Source organism: Camelus ferus, chromosome 17 (genome assembly GCF_009834535.1).
Source record: "Camelus ferus isolate YT-003-E chromosome 17, BCGSAC_Cfer_1.0, whole genome shotgun sequence".
Classification (NCBI taxonomy): Eukaryota; Metazoa; Chordata; class Mammalia; order Artiodactyla; family Camelidae; genus Camelus; species Camelus ferus.
Window position 1 is genome coordinate 34,324,841 of NC_045712.1, and position 19,432 is coordinate 34,344,272.

Below are 19,432 nucleotides of genomic sequence, written 5' to 3' on the forward strand. Positions count from 1 at the left end.
CTATCACAGTTGCACCTTAACGCTTCCAGTCCTTTGGGTCTTAGAGGCGTTGAAGGTTCCCAGAGTCTCCTAGGAAGCTGCCGACACCCCTGGAGAGGGAACCCCCCTAAACTGTTAGAAGCACACGCCCGCCCTGGGGATACATTGGCCGCCCGTGCGTGGAGCTGGGCCTGGAGCACAAGACCCAGAGTGAGTATGGGGAACAGCAGAGAAGGAGGCTGGGAGCGTGTTGGCATGAAGTGGGCACATCATTAAGATGTGTTAAAGAATAGCATCCCAGTCCAGGCTCACGCGCCGGGGCACTCCACAGAAGCCAGTGCAGGTCATTTCTTTCCCTGCAGGGAGATAGCTTTTGGCTTAGAGTCTGCCAAATGATCTGCTCTGACATCCGGAAAACTTTGACTACTACTTACTATCTCCCTGACCTTGCACTTGCTCTCTGAACCTCTGTTTCCCTATCTGTAAAGTAAGGAGATGAGGCCCCACTTCACAGGTGTTGGGAAAAAGTTACAATAATCTCTGTTAGTGAGTACCAGATACTGGACCCTACGTAGGGGTGAGACTGATGAAATTTAAATCTGGAAAAAAAATAATCATGCCAGGTTGCGAGCTGTCTTTTTTTCCAGGGTGAGAAGGGCTGTTCTTTTCCTCTGAGGTGAGGTACATCCTGCTTTCTTAGTGTTAAAAATTCCTTTTTTTAAAGAAATGATGATGATGGTTAGTGGAAGGTTTTTTTCCCCAATGTCCTTACTTGGCAAGAAAGAGAATGTTATTTCCTTCCCAAATTAAAAAGAATTATGTGAAGTCCCCCACAGTTTGGGGACTACAGATCCATGTGAAGTCATCTCACCTGAGACAGTATGCTCAATAAATTTGGTTTCCCCTTCCGTTGGCTCCTTTAAAGGCATCTAGGCTGTCTCCTGAGAACTTTAAGATCCTGGAACCAGGAACTGAAAGGGGCTGTGGGGAGAGTCTCATTCTACACATTTTCCCACTTGACAGATGGAGAACAGAGGCCAAAGAAGGGGAATGACTTGTACAAAGAGGTGAGTCCATCCTGCCAATTCGACTGATCAACATGATCCATTCATTTTTTCAACTATGCAACAAATATGTGATAGACTCCTGCACTGCGCCAGCACCACACTGTGCCAGGCCCTGGGAGAAGATGGTGGGTGAAACAGACGTGGTCCCTGTCCTCCTGGAGCTCACAGCTTCCTGGGGAGCTAGAAAGTGCTGGGAGGAGGGAGCGGTGTGGTCATCCTCAAAGAGGACCTTAAAGTCTCTTTCTGTCGGTGGTCCTGATTTAGGTACTGTTCTGAACCTAAGTTACTAGAGCCAGAAAGTCCATCTTTTCTCCTTACTCTGCCATGAATTATTACCTTTTTTTCTACCCTGCTGAGCCAAGCTTTACCATCCAGGAAAAAAAAAAATCACAAAAGTCCACTTACTCCTCCCTCTCAAAGCAAGAACTGAGAGTTAAGATGGGACCCCAATTCCTTACTGGTTGCTCAATTCTAGCTCTGCAGCATAGAGAGCTGCCTGCCACCCACACCACTTCTGACATCAGTATTTTTTCTTTCAAGATAATCCTTTCCCCCTCACTCAGTCCCTGAGTTTGGTGAGACACCCTCCGCCACCACCATATTTCTCTCCAGAGAAGGGCAAATGGTCAGTCTCTGGGTAATGAGAATGCGCCATTGCTCTAGACACAATGACTGGCTCAGGAGTGGGCCCAGAAGCCCACCTGAATAGTTGAGAATGACATCTAGGGCATTTGTTGCCGTTTACCAGAAAGAGGTTGTTCTCTTTCTACTGAGTTTGTCGAGCTGGGGCTTCAGCTTCAACCTCAGGGGGCCCAAGCAGAAAGACTGTCTAAGAATAAGAGGACCACAGAGAGAAGCTAAGAAATGGAGAGAGACAGTTCTGATGACATGGTTTGAGCACCTGGATCCATCCATGCCTGAAGACTGATTCTGGAGTGTTCTGTTAGGTGAGCTAATGAATTCAGTTTTTGCTTAAGCCAGTTTGAATTGGGTTTTTGTCATTTCCAATCAAAGTAGTCCCAAATCATTTATCTACCTCTCCCCACAAAGAGAGCAGGGCTGGTGTACTGGATTCTTTATATTGTAGAAAAATGCCTGAAAAGATGAGCTTCTCCTGACATACTGGAACCAAAGGACCAGAATTTAAGGTACATCTCTGCCACTGATCAACTGTGTGAGCCACGATGATGTGACTGTTCCTCACAGCCATGTTTTCTTCATTTATAAAATAGAGAAAAACATACTTCCTTCCGACAGATGTTATGAGGATTAAGAGAGAGGATGCATAGAAAATCGCTTTGTAAACTGAAAATGCCTTTATTACTGTAAGTGATTGTCATTAAATTTTAATAAGTGGCTCGCCTAAGTAGTAGAAATAGCAGTGATACTGGAAAGGCTCTTGTGAGCTCTGAGTAGCTGAGACAGAACGTCCCCTCACTTTTAAAACTAACCTCGGAGCAGTTACAGAAAGGAAGTTTGAGAACTCTCTGTGGGAAGGACAGAACAGAACAGCCGTGGGCTCAAGATGGGACCGTAGACTGTAAGGCAAGGATGGTGTTGCACTGAGCACCTGGATGAGAGAAGCCCCCAGGGCACTTCCAGCCAATATCCTGGCAAAGAAAGATTTGTGACTTGCCAGATACCCTTATGTCTAAAGTATGTGTCCAGTTACATTGAATAGGTATTAAGTTCTTACCAGATTCTAGGTCCCCTGATCTTTGCTTTACAAGTATTGTCTCATTTAATCTTCATGATAACCCTGAGAGGTAGTGTTTCGGGCTGAACTGTATCCATCCCCTTGCCCCCAAATTCATATGTTCAGGTTCTAACTTCCAGTACCTCAGAATGTGACTATTTGGAGAGAGGGCCTTTAAAGAGGTATTTAAGGTAAAATGAGATCAGATGAGTGGGCTGTAATCCAGGATAACTGCTGTCCTTATAAAAGGAGATGAGGGCAGAGACAAGATAATGACCATGGGGGACCTAGCAAGAAAGCAGCCACCTACAAGCCAAGGAACAGGCACCTCGCAAGAAACCAAACTTGCTAACACGTTGATCTTGGACTTCCAGCCCCTAGAATTGTGAGAAAATAAATTTCTGTTGCTTAAGCCACCCAGATTGTGGTATTTTATAACGGCAGCCCTAGCAAACTAGTACAGATGGGTGCTATTGTCCAGATGAGAACAATGACATGTGCCCATTTTACAGATGAGGACACAGATGTTAAATGACTTCCCCAAAGTCTCACATCTAGCAAGTGGAAAAGCTGGAATTTATCCCCAGGTAGCCTGCTTCAGAGCCCACATTCTTAATTACGATACCCTGTGAATCATTATATAGAGTGTTTTCAATTCTTCTGGTTGCCCTGGTTTCTTTTTTGTTTCCAAAGCGTTTGATTATGAGCACACGCACTGGCATCAGACCATCTGGGTTCAAGGCTCAGTTCTTCATTCCTTGGATCATAAACTGTAAGGGTGCTAGCTTTAGGTTGTAGATGGTCATGCTCACCACTCCATGGCAAGCCCAAGAGAATAAGACCAACAGGTCCTCAGAGAGATGGAGAGGTTCTTAATGCTTTTGAGAGCCTAAGGCAAAAGTTACACCTACATGTCTTTCCGTGGTTTTCTTAAATCCCTTTTTTTTTTTAATCCCTGTCTTTTGTTCACGATGGTTTGAATTAGTTTTCTGTCTCATGTCCTTGAAAGAGCCCTAACAAAGGCCATATGTTTCTCTTTGTTCTCTCAAACTCACCCGTTAAATCTTGCTCCTTGACTTGAGAATCAAGTCATTCATTCCTTCAACCATTCAGCTAATACATATCAGTGGCTCTTCTATTTGACAGGCCCTGTGCTAGACATAGGGGACACAAAGATGAGGAAGACCCAGTTCCTACCCTGGAGGAACTCACTGTCTAGTAGAGGAACAAGGAAACAGATGGAGTAGAATTAGAGTGACAGAGGTTCACCCAGAGATTTTCAGAAGCATGTGAAGGGTTTCATTGGGGCTGTGATATTGAATGAGTCACCTGAACTTTTGGAATCTCAGTTGTCTCATCTGTAAAGAGACCATCATAAAAAAAAAAATTCCTTTATGGATGATTAAGTAATGTGCTTTATACTTGAAGCAAACTAAAAATGTGAAGAATTGTTCATACAATAACAAGATGCTCGTTTAGCTGTACTGTACCTCTCCTGGTATCTCTTTTATTTGAGACCCTTGAGTTGCAAATGACAGAGACTCAATAAAAACTGACCTTAAGCAGAAATAGGTTCCAGCAGGATCCAGCCACTCGTGTGATAGGTTTGGGAGTCGGTAGCTCCCCACGGACCCTGCTTTTCCCTCCATGGTTGGCTCCATGCCCAGGCAGGATCTTCCCAAGCCATGGCAAGATAGGTTTGCTAGCTTTGTGGTCAGAGAGTGTAGTCTGTGTGATACTCATATTTTGGAATTTATGGAATATTCCTTTGAGGCCTAGCACGTGATTCATTCTCATAAATGTTCCCTATGTGCTTTCAAAGAATGTGCTTACCTTGTTAATGGAAGGATATTCTTTCTATGTTTTTTAGCTCAAGCCTGTTCATTGCATTGTTCACATTTTGTAGATCATTGCTCTTCTTTGTTCCCCCTGCTTGACCCATCCATTTCTGAGAAAAGTGTGTTAAAATCTCCCACTACGATTGACTGTGAAGGGACATGAGAGAACTTTATGGAATGATGCTAACATTCTACATCTTGCCAGGAGTTTAGGTTACACAGGTGTATGCATTTGTCAAAACTCAGCAAATATGCACTTAAGATTTGCGCATTTCATTATATGTAAAATTCATTTCAAAGAATAAATGCAATCAGATTTTCAACTTTAATGAAGTCTTTAAGGGAAATGGAATTGATTCTGCAATTTACTTTGAAATGCATACAAAATAAGATGGCTTAATAAGTGGATAGAAAGATGGAGAGATTGATAGATACATGAAAAAGTAAATACAGGGTAAAAGTGTTATTGGTAGGGTTAGGCAGTAAGTATTTGGGTGTACACTGTAAAGTTCTTTCAGTTTGTGGTACATTTGAAGTTTTTCATTAAATATTGTTGGAGGAGGTGGACTCTCCCATTATGATTGCTGATTTGCCAGTTTCTCCTTGTCAGTTTGTTGATTTTTTTGCTACATATATTGAGACTAATACCAGATGCGTACGAGCATTCTTTTGACTAGTATTTCCCTGGTGTATACTCTTTTCACCTTTAGTCTTTCTGTGTCATTATGTTTTTGGAATATCTTTTGTAAAAATCAAAAAGCCTCATAAAAGAAACCCAATATGAAAGTCTCTGTCTTATAACAGGTAAACATTAATCTGTTTACATTTATTGTGATTATTGATCAATTTGGACTTATTTATATCATCTAATTTGTGTTTCCCTTTTATTCTGCTCTTTCTTATGCATCTTTTCCCCCCTTTCCAGCCTTCTATTTTAATGATTTGGTTTTCTTTATTCTTGGTTTTGCTTCTGCTGGTTTTGGAGGCCTGTAGTTCATACCTCGTGAGGCATATCCCACTTAACATTTCCCAGGAGAATTCTCTTGGATTTCAATACCAGAACTTCACACAAATTACCTATCTCTCACTGCAACATTTTCTGGCCAATATTTATATATGAAAAATGTATATTTATATTCCTAAAACTCAGTACAATGTTCTAAACAAAACTCAGTGCAGGAAATATCTTAAGATTAAGATACCAACTGCTATAGGTAGGATGTCAGAATCAAATCTTCGTTGTAAATTGTGCCTCCGTGTCAACAGAAGGGGTGTGTACCTCAGATGCTACTGGTGCTAAGAGAGGGATCACCGTTCATGCTAATGTGTACAAAGCTATTGTTTGCCAAAGCAGTATCATTTGCTTGGTGGTTAGGAAGCATGGTTTTTGGTTTTGGTTTTTCTGTGTGTTAAAATATACATAGCAAAACTTACCCTTTTAACCATTTTTAAGTGTACACTCAGTGGCATCAAGTATAATCACAGTGTTGTGCAACCATTACCTCGTCCGTTTCCAGAACTTTTTCATCATTCCCAAACAGAAACTCTATACCCGTTAAACAATAACTCCCTATTTGTCCTATGGCCCCCAGCCCCTGGTAACTTTTAATCTACCCTCTGAACCTATGAATTGGTCTCTTCTATGTACCTTATCTAAGCAGGTTCGCACAATATTTGTTCTTTTGTCTCTGACTTACTTTACTTACAATAATGTTTCCAAGGTTCATCCATGTTGTAGCATGTATCAAAATTTTATTCATTTTTAAGGTTACTATTTCACTGTGTGTATATATTATATTTTGTTTATCCATTTTATCTGTTAATGAACATTTGTGTTGTTTCCACCTTTTGACTATTGGGGAGAATGCTGCTGTGATCATTGGTGTACAAATGTCAATCTGAGTTTCTGCTTTCAATTCTTTGGGGTATATACTTAGAAGTGGAATGCTGGATCATATGCTAATTCTGTGTTTAACTTCTTGAGGAACTACCGAACTGTTTTCCACAGCTGCCGCACCATGTTGCATTCCCACCAACAATGCCAAAGGTTCCAATTTCTCCACATCCTTGCCAACACTTATTTTCTGATTTGTTTTGGTTTTGTATTTTTTAAATAATTGTCATCCTACTTGGTTTGAAGTGGTATCGCATTATCGTTTTAATTTGCAATTCCCTAATGGCTAGGGATGTTAAACATTTTTTTCATGTGCTTATTGACTGTGTGTGTATACACATACCTTCTTTGGAGAAATGTCCGTTCACATCCTTTCCTCATTTTTTTTTATATTTTTTTTATTGAGTTATAGTCATTTTACAATATTGTGTCAAATTCCAGTGTAGAGCACAATTTTTCAGTTATACCTGAACGTACATATATTCATTGTCACATTTTTTTTTGCTGTGAGCTACCACAAGATCTTGTATATTATTTCCCTGTGCTATACAGTATAATCTTGTTTATCTATTCTACATTTTGAAATCCCAGTCTGAACCTTCCCACCCCCTTTCCTCATTTTTGGATTAGGTTTTTTTATTGTTAAATTGTAGGAGTTCTTTGTATTCTCAGAATATTACTGTCTTATCAGATATATGATTTGCAAATGTTTCCTCCCATTCTGTGGGTTGTCTTTTCACTCTCTTGACACTGAGTGTCCTTTGATGCATAAGTGTTTTAAATTTTGATGAAGTGAACTTAAACTTAGTTTTTCTTCTGTTGTCTGTGCTTTTGTATCATGTCCAAGAAATCATTGCCAAATCCAATGTCATAAAGTTCTTCCCCCTTTTTTCTAAGAGTTTTATAGTTTTAGCTCTTATGTTTTTTTTAAACCTTTTTTATTGATTTATAATCATTTTACAATGTTGTGTCAAATTCTAGTGTTCAGCACAATTTTTCAGTCATACCTGGACATCTACACACTCATTATCACATTTTTTCCTCTGTGATTCCCTGTGCTATACAGTATAATCTTGTTTATCTATTCTAGCAATTTTGAAATCCCAGTCTATCCCTTCCCACCCTCCGCCCCCCTGGCAACCACAAGTCTGTATTCTATGTCTATGAGTCTATTTATTTCTGTCCTGTATTTACGCTTTTTTGTTGTTGTTTGTTTGTTTGTTTTTGTTTTTTAGATTCCATATATGAGCGATCTCATAGGGTATTTTTCTTTCTCCTTCTGGCTTACTTCACTTAGAATGACATTCTCCAGGAGCATCCATGTTGCTGCAAATGGCGTTATGTTTAGGAATCTGATCTATTTGAGCTAATTTTGGTTTATGTTGTAAGGTAAGATTCCAACCTCATTGTTTTTGCTTGTGGCTTACCAGTTGTCTCAGCACCATTTATTGAAAAAATTGTCCTTTCCCCATTAATTGGTATTGGCATCCTTGTTGAGTATCAGTTGATCACATACGTGAGGGTTTCTTTCTGGGCTCTCCCTTCTATTCCATTGGTCTATATGTCTATCCTTACGCCAGTACCACACTATTTCAGGGAAGCAGTGGTTTTCATCGTATTAAATCTTAACATGATAGACTGTTGCTTGTGTTCAGGTGTTTCACTGTATTTTATTTATGTTTTAGGAAATTGTTTGGGGTTTCGTGTTGACACATCATACTTGATCATGTTTCCCCTTTAAAATAATGGGAACCAGACTTCCTTCCGATCTGTATTTTCACACAAAACATCTAATTTCTAACCAACACAGATTACTGATATTAAGCAAGAGATTCCTGTATTTTATTTCTACCCTTCATAGGTTACCCCTACATTTTTAAATAGATAAACTTAACATAATTTCTAAAGTAAATTAAGATCCCTGTACTCCTCTTATGTAGAAATGGACCTTAGACTATTTTAACTTAGGACCACGTTCCTCCACCTTCGTTGTTGTTGTTTGCCCATGTATTTTTAGTTCCTTCTTCTAGTTAATACTCCTCAGGGTGTAATTTTTAAAAGTCAGATGTATTGAGGTATAATTTAGATACAATAAAATTCACTCTTTTCAGTACTGACAAACACATACAGTTGTGTAACCACTGCTACAGTTAAAACACAGAACAGTCCCATCACCCCCGAGAAATTCCCCACTTTCCCTCTGGTGTTGACGTCTCACCACACCCGGAACCGTGGGCAACGGCTTGTTTGTTTTCTGTCCCTGGGGGTTTTGCCTTTTTAACAATGTCACATAAATGGAATCATATAACATGTAGCCTTTTCAGTCTTCTTTAACTTGGCATAACGCATTTGCAACTCAGCCGTATTGTTTGCTATATATTGGTGGTTTCTTTGCATTGCTGAATAGGGACCCCTTGTGCAGATGAGCCATAGTTTATCTGTTCGCCAACTGAGGGCCGTTTGGATTGTTTCCACATTTTGGCAATTATAAATAAGGCTACTGTACACATTCATGTAAAGGTTTTTGTATGAATATAAGCTGTCATTTCCCTAAGGTAGATACCTAGGAGTGAGACTGCTGAGTCGTGTGTTAAGTATATATTTAACTTTATAAGAAATTGCCAACCAGTTTTTCCGAGTAGCTGCACCACATTGCACTCCCACCGAGTGTTCTAGTGGTGCCACATGTTTGCTAGAACTTGGTACTTCTTTTTTTTTTTTTAATTTGAGGCATTTGAGTATCTTACAGTGCTTTTAATGTACATTTCTCTAATGCCTGATGATACTGTGTATCTTTCACGTGCTTACTTACCTCACTGGCAAGTGTGTGTTCAAATTGTTGCCCGTTTTCTATTGGGCTGTTAGTCATCTCATTATAAAGTTTTGAGAGTTTTTGATATACTACGGATGTATGTCCTTTATTAGATATGTGCTATGTGGCTCTTTCCTCCTAATTTGTGATTCATCTTTTAATTCTCTTAACAGTATCTTTTGAAGAGCAAAAGTTCCTATTTTGATAAAGGCCAATTTCTCATTTTGTATTTTATGGGTTATATTTTTGAATATAATATCTAAGAAAAGTTTGCTTGATCTAGGTAATAAAAAATTTCCCCTGTGTTTTCTTTCAGAAGTTTTATAGTTTTAATCTTTATATATTAGTCTGTAATCCATTTTGAGTTAATTTTTGTTTATGATGAGAGGTTAGGCCTTGAGGTTCACTTTTTGTACGTGAATATGCAGTTGGCCGGGTGCTATCTTTTCTCCTTTGTCTAACCTTTGCACCTTTGTCAAAAATCACCTCAACCACATTGAGATATCTCTTCACAACCACAGAGTGGCTAAAATTTAAAAGACAGATAACAATAAGTGTTGATGAGGACGGAGAAATCAGAACCCTCATACATGGACGGTGGGAATATAAAATGGAAAGCAAATTGGAAGTTTCTCAAAATGTTAAATGGAGTAATACCATATGACCTAGCAATTCCACTCCTCACATAGGAGAACAGTGACCAGGTTACAACCTCAGATCTGGGACACAGGATGCCTATAAGAAGCCGAGGTGATTGCTCCTGGGAAACTCTCAAAGACTAGCAGATGCCATAGAAACAGATTCCCACATAGAAACCTGGCCATCCGGAGCTTTGCATGCCCTACACACACATAGTTCAACTAATTCAGGGGTAAATGAGTGCTCTTCATATGTTCCAAGCTCAAGGTCTTACCAAAGGAAATGAAAACATATGTACACACAAAAACATGTCCATGAATGTTTATAGCAGTGGTATTCATATTTTGGGCACAACAGCCTACATCAGAAGTAAACAAAAGATCTCTAAACAACCTAACTTTACACTTCAAGGAACTAGAAGTACAAGAACTAACCCAAAGTTAGCAGAAGGAAGGAGATGACAAAGATCACAGTCAAAGTAAACAAAATAGAGAACAGAAAAACAGTACAAAAAAAATCAATGAAACTAAGGGTTGATTTTTTGAAAAGGATAAACAAAATTGACAAACCTTAGCTAGACTCACCAAGAGAAAAAGGGAGAACTAAAATAAACTTAGAAATGAAAGTGGAGGTATTACAACTAATACTACAGAAATCTAAAGGATCATAAGAGACTACTATGAATATTATATGTCAACAAATCAGACAATTTAGAAATAATCAGATAAATTCCTAGAAACATGCAACCTGCTAAGACTGAATAATGAAGAAACAGAAAATCTGAACAGACCAATAGTGAGTAAGGAGATTGAATAAGTAATAAAAAATGTTCCAACACAGAAAAGCCCAGCATGAGATGGCTTTATGGGTAAACTCTACCAAATATTTAAGGGAGAATTAATGCCCATCCTTCTCAAACTCTTCCCAAGAATTGGAGGGGTGGGAACACTCCCAAACTCACTTTATGAGGACAGCATTACTCTAATACCAAAGCCAGATAAGGATACTGTAAGAAAAGAAAATTACAGGTCAGTATCCCTGATGAATATAGATGCAGAAGTTCTCATCAAAATACTAGCAAACTGAATTCAACAGCACATTAAAAGGATCACACATCATGATCAAGTGTTATTTATCTCTGGGATGCAGAGATGGCTCAATACATGCAAATCAGTAAGTATAAGACACCATATTTTTTGTTGTTTTGTTTTGGGGGGAGGTAATTAGGTTCATTTATTTATTTTGGTGGAGGATAGTGGGGATTGAGCCCAGGACCTTGTGCATGCTATGCATGTGCTCCACCACTGAGCTATACCCTTCCCCCTAAGACACCATATTAATGGAATGAAAGATAAAAACCACACGATCATCTCAATAGATTCAGGAAAAGCACTTGACAAAATTCAGCATCCTTTCATGATAAAATCATTCAACACATTTGGTATAGAAGAAACAAACTTCAACATAATAAAGGCCATATGTGACAAATTTATAGCTAGCCTAATAGTCAATGGTAAAAGGCTGAAATCTTGCCTCTAAAATCACGAACAAGACAAATATGTCCATTCTCGCCACACCTATTCAGCATTGTACTGGAAGTCCTAGCAAGAGCAGTTAGGAAAAAAAAAAAAAAAAAGAAAAGAAAAAGGAAAAGTGAAAGGCATCCAAATTATAAAGGAAGAAGTAAAATTGTCTGTTTGCAGATCTCGTATACAGAAAAATCCTAAAGACCACCAAAAACCTGTTCAAACTAATAAATGAATTCAGTAAACTTTCAGGATACAAAATCAACATATGAAAATCAGTTGCATTTTTATACATTGTCAGTAAACTACCTGAAAAAAAAATCCCATTTAATATCAAAAACAATAAAATATTTAGGAATAAATTTAACCAAGAAAATGAACGATCTATACACCAAAAAACTATAAGATGCTGATGAAAGAATTGAAGAAAACAGACACAACATTGTAAAGTGATTATAAATCAATAAAAAATGTTAAAAAAAACAAAAACAGTTACAGAAGCAAATTGGATTTGCCCTATCACCTAAATTAATTAATTAATTAATTAATTTTAAAAAAAGAATTGAAGAAAACAGAAATATATGGAAAGATACGCTATGTTCATGGATCAGAAGAATATTGTTAAAATGCCCATACTGCCCAAAGCCATCTGAAGATTCAGTGCAAACCCTACTAAAATTCTGGTGAGGATGTGGAGAAACAGGAGTGTTCATTCATTGCTGGTGGGAATTCAAAATGGTACAGCTACTTCAAAAGACAGTTTGGCAGTTTTGCACAAAAATAAACATATTCTTACCATATAATACAGCAATCATATTCTTTGATATTCACCCAAAGGAGTTGAAAACATATGTCCACACAAAAACCTGCACACGGATGTCTGAGCAGATTTATTCGTAATCACCAAACTTGGAAGCAACCAAGATGTTCTTCAGTGGGCTATTGGATAAATAAACTTCTACATCCAGACAATTGAATAGTATTCAGCACCAAAAAGAGAAATGAGCTATTAAGCCATGAAGAAACATGGAGGAACCTAAATACATATTACTAACAGCGAAAGAAGCCAATCTGAAAAAGCTACATACTGTATGAATTCCAACTACATGACATTTGGAAAAGGCAAAACTATGGAGACAGTGGATTATAGAAATATCCTACAGAGATATGTTATGTTTTCTCCAGCAGGGCCTATGGGTATCATCAATTCTAGACCAATTTTAAAATCATTACTTTGCTTGGGATGCTCATACTAAGGGAGTGGAATGGATACTGACCCTCTTTGCATCTTTGCAGGTATAGCAAAGATTAAGGGTTCTCGGGTTAACTTTGTGACTCAGTAGTGTCAGCGAAGACCCAAGAACTTTCCATCTTTCCTCTCTGCAGTCCATCTGAAATATTCTTCATTATGGCCACAAGGGGGCTGCAGCAGACATGGGCATGACCAGAGTAGCGTAAGGGGACACTTCCTCCCATGCATCTCTTTCTATTAGAGAGGAGAACCTTCCCCAGAGTGTCTTTGCAGACTTTCCCTCAGGATCCCACTGGCCAGGACTCGGTACCCGGCCTATATCCGTGAGAGAGGTTGGAAAAGTGAGTCTGGGCACTCTCCAGGCTCTATATTGGGAAGTGGGCTCTTACAATGGCCAAGAAGGGACAAGCTGGAGTTGGAAATGGCTTTTTAGTAGGCAACATTTCCAAACATATCTAGCAGTGTGGACCAGAAAAAAAGACACTTTGTCATCAACTCAGTCTACCATATTGGCTGAAATTCAGTCTTATTTTTACAATTAGGATAAACTAGGACTAATTTACTTTTTAAAACTCTGTTCCAAGAATCCCAGCCATTTTACACAGGTGGGCCCCTGCAGACTGCCACCTGCTGCAGACCATGGTACCCACCTTTACCTGTGAGTGGAGTCAGTCTTAAGTCAGTCTTCAGTGAGTTGAAACTTCCAGATCATTAACTTTTTTTCAAAAAAAAAAAAAAAAATTTAAGTTTCTGTAAGCTTCCTTAGGGCTGATATCTTATGGAAAAAAAGTGATAATTTATCTTAAGGAAAGATTAAGGAGTCAAAATAGTTATTTTTCTCATCTGCAGTATAAGCTCCACAGCTATAGTTTAATTATGGATAAGATGGACATTTCCAGTAAATGTGTTATGATGGGTTCCTGGGGCTTGGTGACTTCACACTGTTTCTCTTCTCTGAGTGTTTTTTCTATATTCCTATGAAGAATAATTCTTATCCCGTATAAACAGCCAACGTTGTTTTGTTTCTGAAATGTCAAATATCGTCCTGGTTTGAAAAAAGATCAAAGAGCTCTAACTAAAAAGAATCCCCAAAATAAAAACTGGTTTACTAATTAAAAAAAAAAAAAAAAGAGTGCGGAAGGTATAGCTCAAGTGGCAGAGCGCATGCTTAGCATGCATGAGGTCCTGGGTTCAATCCCCAGTACCGCCTCTGAAAAATAAATAAATAAATAAACCTAATTACCTCTCCTCCCAAAACTTAAAATTAAATTAGAAAAATGTTTAAAATAGTATCAGTTGTATTTTTTTAAAAAAGGAAAAATAATATGTGTAATATATATATATTTTTTTTTTAAATAAAGGAATCCCAGCCATTTTCCAGCCATTTTAATTAACCTCCCATCCATCCCCTCTAGCAAGAAACCCAGCCTATTTAGAAAGCCCAACTGATTTGAATGTCATTTTGTGCAACAAGGGAAAAACATAGAAAACAGCATTTGTTCTTGACTGCCGCGTGTTGGGTCTTTACTATATGTATTGCCTTTAATCCTTTTTGATGACTGAATGAGGTAGATGTCGGTGTCCCCATTTTACAGATGAGGAAACTGAGGCTTAGAGAATGGAAGTGCCTTGCTCAAGATTACACAGCCTGGAAACCCAGCACAGCCAGGTCTGCCTGGCTCCAAAGTCCACACACTTTTCTTTGGGCCATTCTTCCTCCTGTTTCACCATCCCAGTTATTTGAAGGATAGACTTAAGGATCAGAAATGTAATTTCTTGTACTTCCACTGGGCCATAAACATCCATCCTGAAGTCAGAAGTCATCAGAGTGGAGCTTGTTATTAAATAATCCACCAGACAGGCCCTTGATTAGCAACATAGTGAAATTCTACCGAGAATCTCTCTGGGGATGCCATTTAGCATTATTAAATTGAGGGCGTAAATTAGTCTGGCTGAAGAGTTAATTCTCTCTTTGATTCAGGCAGCTGTCCTGAGGGAGATGTCCACTGGGAACCCAGTCTCCTGGTTCAGATATTCTGCAGATGAGATTCCAGGAGCACACACCTTCCTACAGCATCTGAACTGCTCTTACTCAGCACTCTGCTCACTGGATTGCCTCTTACCCTCTGCCTTCCCTATAAGATCTTGAGCAGCAGAGTTCAAGGATCTCCCCCACCTTGCTCACCACCACTCCCAGGCCCTGCCTGGTGCCTGGCACATAGTTGCGCTCCAAACAAACTTTTTAAATTAGTTGATTGATTAACAAACCATTGAAGGTACTAGCATTCAGTTGCCCCGGAATTAAGTTGGACTATTTATGCCAGGGTTTGCAAAACTCCCAATGGTCAGGTTAAAACCAGCGAGGGAACCTGCCTCCATGGTGCCTGCTGGTCGTTGAGGGTTTCCAGGGGCAGTCACTGCAGCTCCCTGTGTCCTTCCTGTGCCCCACATCTGAGGTTGTAGCCTGGTCACTGCTCCTTTCTGCTAGACTTCTGGCTTCCTTCCCTCCAGCTCTCACCTGGGTGACCACAAAAGCCTCTTCGATGGTGGTACCTCCTTACAACCAGGAAAGAGGGACCTTTGCTCTTGGCCCATGTTTCAGAGGACTTCATACATCACAAACACACACAACATTTTGGTAAAGAACACACAGGCACTTCTGTCACTGGGGATCTGGCGCTCAGTCCTGGCACTGTTGGACCCATAACCCTACATGTGCGTTCTCCCCAACTCAGGGCAATGCTTACCCACATCTCTAAGGAAAAGACAGCTACATCCAAATGGTTTTCAGTGAACTGTGTTCAGTGAATTTGTCCTTGCCCTCAGATAACATGATGCAATAGATATTTCTTGCACAACGAAACATCGTTTCCCAGGAGAGCCGAGTGTGCAGTGTTTTGGGCTTTCTGTGTTCCAATCTGTGGTTCCGGAAGTGCTCACAGATTAGTTCTATATTCACAGGACTTGCACATGGTGACTGAGGAACATTTGCAGTACTGCCGGTTTTGTCACTCTTAACTTTGCACGCATGCTTGTCTAGAAGTGGCACGAGTAATATGTGATACCAGTTCTTCACACTGGCGACGAGATGGACACTGGTGTTGCCACTGGAGTTGCAAGTGGTTTAACTTTTGTTAAAATATTTAATGAAATTTAATTGAATTTTTAAAAACTAAATAATTTAATTATCTAAATAATTTTGATTTTAAAATTTAACATTAACTTAGTATGATTATATTTTGCCTTCTCATTTGAACGATTTTGCACATTTTAGGAGAAAAGTAACTTTTGAGAAAACATACATGAGCCTTTTAAAATTTTTAATTTTTATATTTTACGTTTGCTCAAATTACATTTTGGATGAAAATATATTCAAGTTTCCTACAGTTTAACTATAACTTTTAACCCTATAATTATTATTGTCAGTAGGACACCGATTATGTGAAAGCTCTACTTAAAATCACTGGTGATATTTCTGAAAGGACAGCAAGAAAAATAAACTTAGTAGAATAAATTCATAATTATTTCTAAATTATATATCATTCTGTTGTTCTTCAGAACATCACAAGTCTGCGAACAAAACACTCATACAATTCACAATAATTAAATTCAGTCATCTTTAGTATTGTGTTACTCTTAGTCATATAAACCTGTGGCTTAACACGTTTTTCAGTTCTGACATTTTGATGTTTTTCAATTTTGACATTATATAGTATCGAGGTCAGAGGATAGAACATGTTTTATTTAACGGTTTGTTTGCTTGACACACTGTTAAATATTTAAACGCATGGTACCGGGCCTCTGTTTGCACTCTTGTCTCCAGTTCTGCAAATGTTATGGGTACAGCCTCGAGCTGGCCTCCCTGCTTTTGCCCTCACCCCAAATTCATTCTTCACATAGAAGCCAGATAGTCATTTTGTTTTCCCAAACCTGTATTAGAGCACGTCACTCCACCAGCAGCTCCCCATTGTCCTTAAAATAGAGTCTGAATTCCTAACTGGAAGCCCTTTCTTGCCCTGACCCTTGCCCGCCTGCCTCTCCCACCAGGAGTCCCCTCCCAGTCTCACCCCTCCAGCACTGTGAGTGGCCATCTGCTCTTCAAACACATCCAGTTTGCTCCAGCCTCAGGACCGTTTCTCTTGCTCTTTCCTCCTCCGGAAGGCTCTTAACACAGAGTCATGCCGCTAGTTCTTTCTCGTTAATTAGATATCAGCTCACACACAAGTCACCCCCTTAAAAAGCTTTGCTTTTCTCTTCCCACCTCTGCTGAGCAATTACGACATGCCTGGCACGGTACCACGTGCTCTAGATCTGTGAACCATTTAATACTTCCACCAGCCCTATGAGGTGGGTACTGTAGGAGCTCAGAGAGGGCAAGGGACTTCCTCAATGTCACACAGCTGAGGAGTTGTGGAAGTTGTGTTGCTTGGATTTGAACCCAGGCTTCCTCTAGAGCCCCATTCTTAATCCTAGGCTATGTTACTGTTCTGGTCACCCAGACTAAGATAGCACCCTCCCTGCCCCAGTCACTGTCACATATCTCTGTCTTATTTCCTTATTTTGTTTATCACTCGCTGAAAATATCTTGTTCATTGTGTGTCTCCTGGCATGAAGATGGGGTTTTTTTTCCTCCTTATTTACCACCATAACAGCACAGTCAAGACAGGGCCTGGCTTTAACTGAGTCATGTTAGCTGACTTTTTTTTAACCTTGAATTATTAGTTAAAAGTGTATACTGAAGTATGAATGGGTGAAATTATTTGATGCCTAAAATTTCCTTTGAAATACTCCAGTTAAAAAAAAAAAATAGCATCAGAGAAGAAATAAGATTCGCAAAATATTGACCATTGGTAAGGTTGGGTGATAGATCAATGGGGTCATTTTACTATTCTCGCTGCTTTTGCATGCTTGAAAAGCTCCTTAATAAAATAAAAACTATTTTTTCCCAAAGCCTGTCAATTGTTCTTAGGACAAGATAAACTTCAACCTTCAGGGCACACAAAAATTGTTTGCTGTCTCGGGGTAGGAAAAAGGAGGAAAACAAAACTAGATGCAGCCAATTTCTCCTGTCATGGGGACAAATGTTAGGAGATCCCAGGAGAGGCAATAACTAAATCATCAATGAAAGAAGAAAGGCTATCACAGACAAAAAAGCAGTGGATTGGGGTTCCAAAGGATGCGCAGGAGTTTATTAGGCAAACCACAAAGGCATTCTAGACGGAGGGCACGGTCTATCAAAAAGCAAAAACATTTTAAGTGCTTGACACGCTGATTAAATTTGGATACTTTCAGCTGAACATTAAAGACAATTTATTAGATCGCACTTATAAGATGATGAGAGGTACATGCTCCTGGATTTTGTTAAGTCAGAGACTCTGTAGTATCATCAGGGACTCAGATTTCCTCCATGTCTTTGGCAGCATTGCCATCAGGCTCAGTGCCCTCAAGGCTCTGAGGACAACTTCCAAATGAAGAAGTGGCATCTTTCTACCAAGAAGAAAACCCTTCTCAGAGGCCCCCAGCAGGCTTCCTCTTGTGTTTCACTGGCCAGGAACATATGAACCATCAGTGAGAAAACAGGACCACCACGACTAGCTTGGAATCGCCTTAATCCTCCTTTGGTGCTGGGCGTGACTCCCTTGAAGCACTGAGCCTCTGGAAAGGTAGGTAAAGGCTACATGGGGGCCTTGATGGGAGGCAAAGTCCAAAAATAGTGGGAATCCAGCACAGTTTTTAAAAAGAAAGCGATTTGATTGGATCTGTGTCTTTTTAAAGGACATGCCTTGGGGAATAGGAGGTCAGGCATGAAGTCAGAAAGGCCAGAGGGGATTGTCTGCTTCCAGGAGATGAGGGTTTAAATGTCTCCTATCTGCCCCTCCAGATCCATTCCCCACCTTTCTCCCTGGCTCTCCATAACCCTCAGAGATTTGCCTACTTGGGCCACATTAAAGGCTCCTGTATCCTAGGCCTTCCAGCGGTTCAGCCAATGGGCAGAACCGAGAGAAGAACAGAGGAGGGAGTGAGAATGCATTTGGGGTGTTTGTTCCCCAGTTCGCTCTACCGTGCCCACACCTATGTAACTAGTCCTTTATTAGGTCTTCCTCCATTTGATCCAAATTTGATGTGTCATCCACTTCCTGCTGGGACCCTGATTGATTCAGGTAACAAGGGATCATGTTGTCAAGGGACCCTTGGCAGGTGAGGGAGACTTATCAGCCATTTGCTTCCTTCATCGTGTAGCCGACAGACTAGACCAGCTGTCAGCAGTAGAGCAGAGTTGCTGGCCTGGGCTATTCCACTCCCACCGTGTCGTTTCTATAAGTTACAAGGGGCAAGAATAAAGGCATGAAATACCCTTCAAAATTTACCTTTTTCTCTTCTAGTAAAATTTTTGTTTGATTGCTTTCTTCCTAGTGTGAAGGAAAAGCTGGGCTGATCTAACAAGATAACTCACAGGTCTAGGAATGTGAAGGAGAGGCTGGGCTGGGCTAACAAGATAACTCACAAATCTAAGTATTGGAATACTGATCTGAATTCTGCTGGACTAACTTGTAAATCTAAGTTAATTAGTGTTGGTTTGCTGTTCATGTTTTTTGCTAGCCAGCTGGGTTTTCAAAGATACATATCTGGCTTTGGAATATTGGTTTGCTGCCTCCCCGCCTCCACTTCTGTGATGATAATGCTGCTAAAGCTGTTCCATGCCTATTGGCCTAATACCCCAAGCTTGTA

The 19,432-nt window shown here is 39.7% G+C and overlaps 1 long non-coding RNA gene across 2 annotated transcripts; it reads left to right on the forward strand.

Moving 5' to 3' along the window:
* The first annotated feature begins 56 nt into the window (after positions 1–56).
* LOC116657216 lies at positions 57–19,139 on the forward strand. Of its 2 annotated transcripts, XR_004312264.1 has the most exons (4): positions 57–189; positions 1,003–1,046; positions 18,124–18,366; positions 19,118–19,139. It is a non-coding gene; the product is annotated as an uncharacterized LOC116657216 (long non-coding RNA). The 2 variants fall into 2 exon arrangements; XR_004312263.1 differs by lacking the exon at positions 19,118–19,139 and having other exon boundaries at positions 18,124–18,900.
* The last annotated feature ends 293 nt before the right edge of the window (positions 19,140–19,432 follow it).